This window comes from Meriones unguiculatus, chromosome 1 (genome assembly GCF_030254825.1).
Source record: "Meriones unguiculatus strain TT.TT164.6M chromosome 1, Bangor_MerUng_6.1, whole genome shotgun sequence".
NCBI classification, from domain to species: domain Eukaryota; kingdom Metazoa; phylum Chordata; class Mammalia; order Rodentia; family Muridae; genus Meriones; species Meriones unguiculatus.
The window spans coordinates 87,942,152-87,952,491 of record NC_083349.1 but is presented as its reverse complement, the minus strand read 5'-3'; the positions used below and the strand labels follow the sequence as shown (position 1 = coordinate 87,952,491).

The window sequence follows — 10,340 nt, the reverse complement described above, 5'->3', positions numbered from 1 at the left end:
ATAATTAAGAAATGTTAAGAATCAGCTGCCACATTTCTGAATAACCAAAGTAAAAAGAATTATATTACCTTAACCATTTCTGAAAATTTAACATATTTTAACTTTTCAAGCATAATGTTGGATATTTCTTAATGAGATAAATATCCAGTTGAAGCAATACAATCAACTCAGTGACATGTGTGTATCTACTTTGAGGAAAATAAACCATTGAGGTACTTGATAAGTGACATGTGTGTGTCTACTTTGAGGAAAATAGGCACGGAGGTACTGGATAAGTGACTTGGATTTAGATCATTCACCATAGCTTCTGGGACATGCAGCTGAGTCAACATGCTTTAAATACATGATTATAATTGCATTTAATGGATGGCACCACCATTGAAATGACAAGATCATTTGATATTAAAATATCTAGGGTCTAGTTAATGTTGTATTTTAATTTTGCTAGGGACTGTAAAAAAATCTCCTAATATTTAGCAAAGCAAAATCAAATGACTATGAGAAGATAATGACCTATCTGCTGGTAATTTTATGGATCAACTGTTTAAGCTAGCCTCAAGGAAAATGGCTTATGTGTGTTGCGTGACAAAGTAGCTGGATGTATTCTCAGAGCTGCTAAGCTACGTTATGAATAAAATGCTGGGAATCCCTGGTCTATGTGACGTTATTAGGCTAGCCTTCACCATCTGGTCATGGTGGCAGTGAAAGGTGAGAGTGATGGCCTCAAAGCCCCTCTATCTGCTTCATATTTATTCACCCAATTAAGTCACAAGACAGTATAAGCTCAGTCAAACTGCAAAGAGGTGTGAAATCTTGAAGAAAAACAAATAAAAACAACAAAGCACACAAAAAAAATCACAAATAATCCACAACAACTTAGTTTAACAAATTGTGATGGGGTATATGCCTGTCCTGAGAAGCACAAAAGATGTGATTAATTCTTAGGGAAGGTTAATATCTTTAAGCGGAAGGAAACAATTCTCTCTCTGCTTAGACTTCTGTATTATGCCACGACTATTATCTTCCCTCAACAGCTCTTCAAAACAAGGACTGGCACCAACCAACTATAAATTCAGCTTCTACTTGTTGAAAAATTAAATGATTTAATTTGTATCTAAAAGAACTTAGATCAATATCCTTTATCGTACAAAATTATCTAACATCTCTTAAAATATTTTTCTTTGAGATTTATTGAATCTCAGTTTGGCTTTTTAACAATCCATACTTAAATAATTTTGTTGAGTTTAAAATGTCTTAAGTAATCTATCCTAGCCTCCTCCTCCTCCTCCTCCTCCTCCTCCTCCTCCTCCTCCTCCTCTTCTTCTTCTTTTTATGAAACTGGCAATTCTATGCAATTTATTCTATGAGATAATGATCAAAATTAAATGAAAAGAAAATAATGCATTTTTTTACTCTAACTATGGCTGACTCCATTCCCTGAGTGTGAATCTCCTTTTCTTCTAGCAACTATAAACTGAGCTCAATTTTGTCCCTTAGAAACTATTAAATGGAGAGTGGTATCAGCCAATAACCATATTTGTTACTTTTTACAGTCACTATTTATGCTAACTATGGCATTTAAGTTTTCATGTTTTTATCATAAGGCTCTTTATAGAAGCAGCGATAGTCAAAATGTATTGTTCTTAAAAACGCAATTTCCTTTTTATTTTTATTTTTTGGTTTTATTTTATTTTATTTTTAATTTAATTTTTATTTTTAGTTACATTTTGTTAACTCTGTGTCCCAGCTGTATCCCTCTCCCTCATTCCCTCCCCAACCCCACATTCCCTCCCTGGTCTCTTCCCTGCCCCTTTCCACGTCCACTGATAGGGGAAGGCCTCCTCCCCTTTCATTTGACCCTGTTTTATCAGGTATCTTCAAGGCTGGCTGCAAAGTCCTCCTCTGTGGCCTAACAGGACTGCTCCTCCCCTGGAGGGGGGGAGGTCAAAGAGCCTGCCCTTGAGATCCTGTTAGAAATAGTCCTTGTTCCCCTTACTTTGGAAAACTACTTGGTTACTGAGCTACCACGGACCACATCCAAGCAGAAGTTCTAGGTTATATCCATGGATGGTCCTTGGTATTTTTTTTACTATGAATCACAGGTTATTTATTTTGTATCCCAGTCGTAGCCCCCTCCATCATTCCCTTCCAGTCTCACCCTCCCTCCCTCAACTCCTCCCTGTCCCTTTCCAAGTCCACTGCTAAGGAGGTCCTCCTCCCCTTCCATCTGACCCTACTTATCAGGTATCTTAGGACTGGCTGCAATATCCTCCTCTGTGTCATAGCAAGACTATTCCTCCCTTGGGGGTTGGGAGGTAAATGAGCAGGTCACTAAGTGTATCTTTATCCAAGCACAACAAAAAAAGCAAAGAATTTACAAACATTGTCATTTTTATGTTAATATAATTTCCAAAGCCACATTCTTGACTTATTATAAAGAGCAGAAGTGGGAAGAACTCTAACAAAACATGCTACACCAAAAGGGAGACAAATGACTGACTTCAGGAGCCCACTGCAGCCTCTTCTTTATTGTTTGTAAGATTCAGCTTCTGGGCAAGAACTCTTGAGGCTGCAGAGGAGGCAGGTCTCATCAGGTGCCTTGTCTGCAGCCAGGTGCCACATCTGCAGCCAGGGGCCTCCAAGACAACTAGGACCAAGAGTCTTCCTACTCCTGAGCCTGAGGAGATCATCTCAATCTCACAGACTCCTCTGGGAGGTATCTCAGCCTCTGATGTCCCTCTCTGTGCATCTGCTCCGTCTAGCCTCCATACCCGACCCCACAGTGACCATGAATCAGGTAGATAAAAATCAAGAAATCTCATCCTACTTTAGTGATGAACCACAGAAGGTTTAATGAAAGATCACCTGCAGCAGCATCCAGTAATGTTGTCTCATGTAACTGGAGGTATCTTCAGTGTTACAAAGGGAGGTGTTGGTGCTACCATGGGTAGTGTGGCTTGGACTGGTGGAAAGAGTCTGGCAGTGACCAAAACAACTGTTACAACTGTCCCTTCCATGGGAATAGGTCTGGTGAAAGAAGGCGTGTCTACTGTGGCTGGAAGTGTGACAGTTGCTGAGTCTTCTGCTGTAAACAAAGTGGACTTCTCAGGAAAGAAGCAAGACAAGTCTGATCAAGAGACAGGTACACTTGCTTTCCACATGATGCCAGTGGCATTGAACTGCTCAATTACAGACTACAACCAAGTCAACATTAAACTTCTGTGTTGAAAGTTATTGGTGGCTGGCTGCATCTAAAGAAAGAGGAGACCAATACTATCACAGTGTCTGAAGGCTTCTCATCCTTAAGTTAAGCTTTTCATCTGATAAAATGTTGCACTCTTTCAGCTGTAACTCAAGATATGGTATGTTTAAATATTTGTTCTAAGTCTGAGTTTGACTAAAAATGTGAAAGTTCCAATTTGTAGATGATTTTACAGTTCCATGTGTGCAGTGTGTTGCTTAACTCATACGGCCCTTACAAAGGGCCTCTTGAGCTTCATCAACTGTGCATTTGATGTGCCTAATGGTTCTAGGTGTCTTCGTGTTTTATAAATACAGTGGTTTAGGACAAAAGGCAGAAAAGTATCAGGAACTCAAAGGTTTAGAAAATAAATGTTTTTATGATATTGTTAATTGTTTTTTAGATAAGCATTCTATTTGTTTAATCACTGATGCCTTACACAAGAAACCATCTTTTCTAATGCCTTGAATATACGCAGTTCTTATAATTATCAGTGAATTCTTTTAAAGGTTGTAAAGCTAGTTCTCCTCCTTAAGAATCTCAGGAGTATTATGGTAAAGGTTTTTTCTGGATTCAGTGTGTAAAATAGTGCTTGTTAGCTGTTGTGAGTGGTTAACATGACACGTAGAATTTAGTCATTGTGTCATTAACACACTCCCCAGTGCCTATGGGACACTTCTTAGCAGACCAAAAACTGTGTGGGAAGTTTCATATTGAGAAGGTAAAAAAAATTAATGTTTGAGTTCTAATAATTATTTGAAGCTTATTCTGTCTTTAGGATATCTTAAATTATCAGTAGTAATTCCTTTAAAAATACAGTAAAAGCAACCACATGTAAATAAGGATTGACTCTTGAATGAGATGGGCTCCATACATTGGCTTTGAATTTAAAAAGTGTTTTTTTTTGTTTGTTTGTTTGTTTTTGTTTATTTTTTATTTTTTTATTTTTTGAGACGAGGGTTTCCTATAGCTTAGGCTGGTCTTGAACTAGATACAAAGCTGGGGGTAACCTTGAGCTTCTAATCCTCCTGCTTTCAACAACCAGGTTCTGGTATAACAGGCATTGGATACCAGGCCTCATTTACATGATGTGTGGGGATGGATCCCAGGGATGCATGCATGGTAGGCATGTATTGTACCAATTGAGCTCCAGCTGCAGAGAAATGTATCCATGCTTTTAAAATATGTTCTCTTATAATCCTTTAAAGCAGCTCTAGCTATACCATTCCTCCAGGAAGTTTCAGGTACAGGGTTGAATATTTTTTATATGGATGGTAAGTGTGTTGTGTCTAGTTAGCCCTAGTTCTAATGGAAATGAACTTGCATTTGATGATGTGTACAGCTATACAATTCAGTCTCTTTCAGTTTATTCATGTAGACTAGCAAGCTGATCTGTTAAACAGGATTAGTTCTCTTCAAGAAACTCTTGCTGTATACACCTGAAGGCATCTCTTCTTCTTCGACTTCTTTTCTGAGTGGGTGTGTCACAGAGAAGATAAATTTGTTTGGCCCACTGGAATGACTGATCTAATAATGTTGATATGAATATTGTATTTAGCAAAATGTCAGATGAAAATTCCTGCTTAAATAATGTTTTTTTTAATTAAAGGGATGGGAAAGAATCTGATACTAAGGAACTATAATCTGCAAAAACAACAACAAAAAACTGCTTCTACAGTCCTCTTGTGTTCTAATTGCAACTTTCATTTTCTGATTTCATTTTCAAAATTAAGGACTTTAAATATAATAAAATTCTCCTAGATTAACTCTAATACTGTATTGTTCTACATTTGCAAAGATTCTTTTACTCCTCTATTTTTTACAGTATATTGTTAGTATATTAGCTATAAATTAAGTCTTATACTCTATTCTCAACTAATTTAAGCTAATCATCCAAAAGTTAAATGTAGCAAGGCACAATGCACATTATCTTTTTCAATGACTGTTTTTTATAAACCCATAATCTTCATTTTTCTAATCTATTTTACTACTTTTCTTTTTTAAGAAAGACAAAAATTCAATCATAGACTTCATTTTTGCACCTCACGGACTGTAAACAGAGAAGGTAAAAGTGAAGGGAATAGTCAACATGTGCCTTTTTCATTCAGTTATCTCTTCTTAACTGGTTATTTTTCAGTGTAAAGGAATGCTTCGGGAGAACTCTCTGATCCTGTCTTATCTTTGTATGCTCAAAGAAATGTTTACAACAAGAGCAGAAATAGCCAGAGTTGACAGAACACTGAAAATATCTTTTATTTTCAATAGAAAGATTGCAATTGAAATTGTATTCATCTCATTGTTTTTGTCAGAACAATTATCAAAGACAAGTATTAAAAGATATTATAAACTGAATAGAAATGGTCAAGTTGACACTGATTCCTCCCAGTTCATGGATATGAATAACATGACTTTTATAATCATCTTTCTTCAACACCCTATAGCTTTATGTTAATAATAAAATGCCACAAAATGCCAATTCTGTCTGAAAACTTAGCAGCCTCCTTCTTACTATATTTGAACGTAGAGTTTTAGAAATTCCCTCAGAATGTAGTGACCACATGCATCAAAATACCACTGCAAGGTTAGAAACCAGGTGTGAAGAAAATGCATTTCTAATTCACAAGTCTTCTTCAGCTGGCTTAGCTCCATGCCTATGGCTCATCACTCATCTTTGTCTTATAGGTGTAACTTTCACCCCTTGCCGAAGAAGCTTCTCTTTATAGCTGATGGAGAACATGACAGAAAACTACAACTGGTTAAGAAACCAAGAACAACTGATCATATGGTACCAAGACCTAAAGATGCATCCACAACACAGTTCCTGCACCTAAGGCTCTGAGAATATCATGGGAGACAGAGTAGGAAGACTGTCAGAATCTGAGGACTTGGAAGTATGCTGCGATATTGTGTCTCCTAGAAATATATATATATACATATATAAATATATATTTATATATATACATATATAAATGTATATATATACATATATAAGTATATATAAATATATTATATATTATATTATATATATGTTAAAAGCCATGAATTATGGAGAGAGTTAAGAATGAAAGATTTGGAGAGACTGGAGGGAGAGGACAGGGAAGGGTTGAAGGAAGAAAGAAGAGTTGAAAATGATATAACTCTTAGTCACTATTCCATTGCTGTGAAAAGACACCATGACTTAGCAATTTTTATAAAAGAAAATGCTTAAATGAAGGCTTTCTTACAGTCCATTATCATCTTGACAGGGAGTATGTTAAGAGGAGGCATGATGCTAGAGTAAAAGCTGAAAACTCAATGTGATCTAAACGCTCAGAGACAGAGTTTCAGCTTGGTGTGGCCTTTTGAACCCTAAAAGTCTTCTTCCCCTCTCCCCATTGACACACTTCATTCAACATGACTACATATCCTAATCCTTATTATCCTTTTGAATGGTGCCACTCCTTGGTAACTACGCATTAAGTATATGAGCCTATGGGAACATTCTTACTGAAATCACCATATTCTAGTTTCTGGTCCCCATAGGCTAGTAGCCATGACAAAATTAAAGAAAAGGAAAGAAAAGAAAAGAAAAGAAAAGGAAAGGAAAGAAAAGAAAAGAAAAAAGCATCTAGTCCAACTCCAAAAGTCTCCATCTATTACAGTGTCAACATTGTTTAAAATCTAAAGTTCAAAGTCTCTTCTGAGATTTATAGAAATTTCTTAACTATAAAATCGAAACAAAAAGCAGATCACAGGCTTAAAACATTCAGTGGCACAGAATATATATTATCAGTCAAAAATGTAGGAAAGGGAGCATAGTGGGGAGTTACTGGACTAAAACATGACCTATAACCAGATGGGAAAACTCAAAACTGCATTCCACGTCTGATGTCAATGCCCTCTCCAGTCCAGCCGAGAGTATGATCCCAGATTATCTTCGCACTGCAAAAGATCCGAATAAAATTCAAAGATTTGGATTGAAAGTGGGTCTTCTCATTTTAAATGACATAGCTAAGAAAAAAAAAAAAAAAAAAAAAAAAAAAAAAAAAAAAAACAACTTTCACTGGTCTGCCCAGTCGTTTGGGTTTTATAGATAGTTCCTAATGTAGTTGTGTTGACAACGGAAGGTTGCTATCACAACTATGTTTTAATTAAAATAAAATACCTAGGAAGAAAAAAAAATCCTGCCATGCATTGTCTTTGGAACCCTTTCTAGTTCCTTTATGCTTCAATTGAAAATTGCCTGAAAAGGATAACTGGAGGTACAGCTAAATGGGAGTAGGATATAGGCATATATAAAAATGAGGAAATAATATAAATTATAGAGATGAACAAAAATTCTCTTTAGAGTGATATATTTGTTTTAAATAACCAAATATGTGTCAGAATAGACAATTTAGATTGTATACAGAGTAAAGGGGTAATATGGGAAATATTAGTGGTAAATCTGTTATTTAGGGGCTCATTCTAAAGTTCCAAACCTATATTTAAAATTAAGTTTTCTTCAATTATTTTGGCGCAGCAATATAAAACCTCTGCTTCTTCTGTGTCTATCACCTTCTTTTATACTATTTTAGATGCTTACAGCTATGTAAGAATTAGTAGCTGCTACCATAGTTTGTTGTTGTTGTTGTTGTTGTTGTTACTATTTCCAAATATGAAAATATTATCAATATAAGTCCTATTGTTATCAAGCTGTACTGGCTGGTTTTGTGTCAACTTGATAAAACTAGAGTCATCAGAGATAACGGAACCTCAGCTGAGAAAATGCCTCCATGAGATCTAGCCGTAAGGCATTTTTTTAAATTACTAATTCAAGGGTCAAGCCCACTGTGAGTGATTCCATCCCTGGGCTGGTGGTCCTGGGTTGAATAAGTAAGCAGGCTGAGCAAGCCATGAGAAGCAAGCCAATAAGTGGCACCCCTCAATAGCTTCTGCACCAACTCCTGCCTCTGGGTTCCTGTCCTGTTTGAATTTCTATCCTGACTTGCTTGTGGTGAACAGCAATGTGGGATAAGTGTGAATAAACCCTTTCCTCCCCATTTTTTCCTTGTTTCTTTTTGCAGTAATAGAAAGCCTAAGACACAACCCTTCTCAGAAAGCAATTAAGGTGTTAAATAATATATATACCTATATACCTATATAAATACAAATTAATCATGGTAAAAGGGTACACTATAAAGTCTTTCTTCTTCCTTTCTTTCTTTCTATCTATCTTTCTTTCTCTTTCCTTATTTTTCTTTCAGGTTTTGGTTTTTGGTTTTTCAGACAGGATCTCACTATGTGTCCCTGGCTGTCCTAGAACTAACTCTGTAGACCAAAATGGTCTCAAACTCACAGAGATCCTCCTCTCTCTGCCTCCCAAGTGCTGGGATTAAAGATGTTCACCTCCAACATGCAGAAAAAGTGTCTATGAACAATCTTTATTAATATTAAACCCATGAAATTTAAGTCCAGAGGACTTTAAGAAAGGTCCTCCCCAACCCATGGACTTGGAAAGGGGCAGGCAGAAGCTGAGGGAGGGAGGGTGAGATTGGGAGGGAATAAGGAAGCAGGATACAGCTGGGATACAGAGATAATAAAATGTAACTAATAATAATAAACAATAATAAAAAAATAAAAAAAGAAAGGCAAGTTCTCATTTTTTCAAAAGAAATGCATTTAATGTACAAACTTGCTTTATTAATTACATGTATGTAAATATACAAGAACTATTTATCTGTTTACCTCACGCTCATTACTTTGTGTTCTCCCTTTCCATAATCCAAAGAGATATCATTTAACTTTGGAATTTTGCTGGAAAACTTCGGATGGCTTCTGAATCTGACTCAAGTCAATTCTTTTTTCAGTAGAATCTGTATAAAATATGTCATGTTGTTTTTTTTCCCAGAAATGAATCTCCTTACATGAATTGGAGCAGGCTCCATTAGAGGACTAATGTTTATAAAATGGGATATAAAGAAATTGGTAAATTCTATCTCCCACTTCTCATCTAAACACAAGATGGGCATAAATTAAAAAACAATGACTATGTGCTATTAATATATTTTATAACATAAGATATAGATATAGACAGATGGTAGTTGTGTTTTTGTTTTGTTTTGTTTTGTTTTGGGGCCCCTAGCTATCTCCAGTTTTGGCTGGATTAATCATATTTACCTTCTAAAAAGTGAGCTTGTTTGTTGGAGGATGTTTTTGTGTACTTTGTATTCAAATGCTGATATCTGTACCCAGAGATCTGGTTGCAGTCTACACTTTGGCATTGTCATGATTATGAAGCATCTCCTGTCTTGGTATGTTATAAACATTGTTCTCCATCACCTTCTGATTGGTTAAATAAAGAGCTGAATAGCCAATAACTGGGCAGGAGAGGATAATGCAGGACTTCTGAGCCCAAGGTGAGGGTCTCGAGTGGGGGTCACAAGGAGACAGGGGTCTCCATGGGACATGGATAAAGAAGGAAATGCCAGGGTGAGACTAAGATGGCAGGTCACTGCTCATGTGGCCAGGAAGTAGGTCAGGTCAGAATTCTCAGGTTAGAATATCTGAGTATCTGCCCAGCTATAGTACCTGAAGCTTTTAATAAATATACAGGTCACCCTGTCATTATAAAGAGCAAGAGCAGACATAGAAAAAAAACTTTCATTTTATACTTGTTAGCATGGCAACAGATGACAAGGGTTACCTTAATAGATGTCTCTCCACAAAGGGAGCATAGGGATGGACAGTGAGCACTCTCTAAGAACTCTTTATCTGTACTTTGAGTTGAATTAATATTCTGTAAATACAGTGATATTTTAAAAGTATTAAAGGTCAGAAAGTCAGAGGAAGGCTGCTGTATTCCTTGGATCTGAAGTTATGGGTAGTTCTGAACTGCCATGTGGATACAGGAAATAAAACCAAGTCCTCTGCTGGAGTATCAAGCATTCTTAACCACAAGCTTCTCTAGGCCTTATCCCTAAAACAAATTTTTGACTGTCTGAGAATTTCATATGTTTGTATCAAATACATTCCCTTTCCTCCCCTCCAGTTACTCACCTATTCTATTTAAATGTTATCCTCTCAATTTTATGCCTCCTTAAATAAAATATCCAGAGTCCACTACATGCTGACTATAACA

The 10,340-nt window shown here is 36.4% G+C and overlaps 1 pseudogene; it reads left to right on the top strand.

Moving 5' to 3' along the window:
• Positions 1–2,788: 2,788 nt before the first annotated feature.
• Positions 2,789–3,228, top strand: LOC110543667 (transmembrane protein 263-like; annotated as a pseudogene).
• Positions 3,229–10,340: the final 7,112 nt, after the last annotated feature.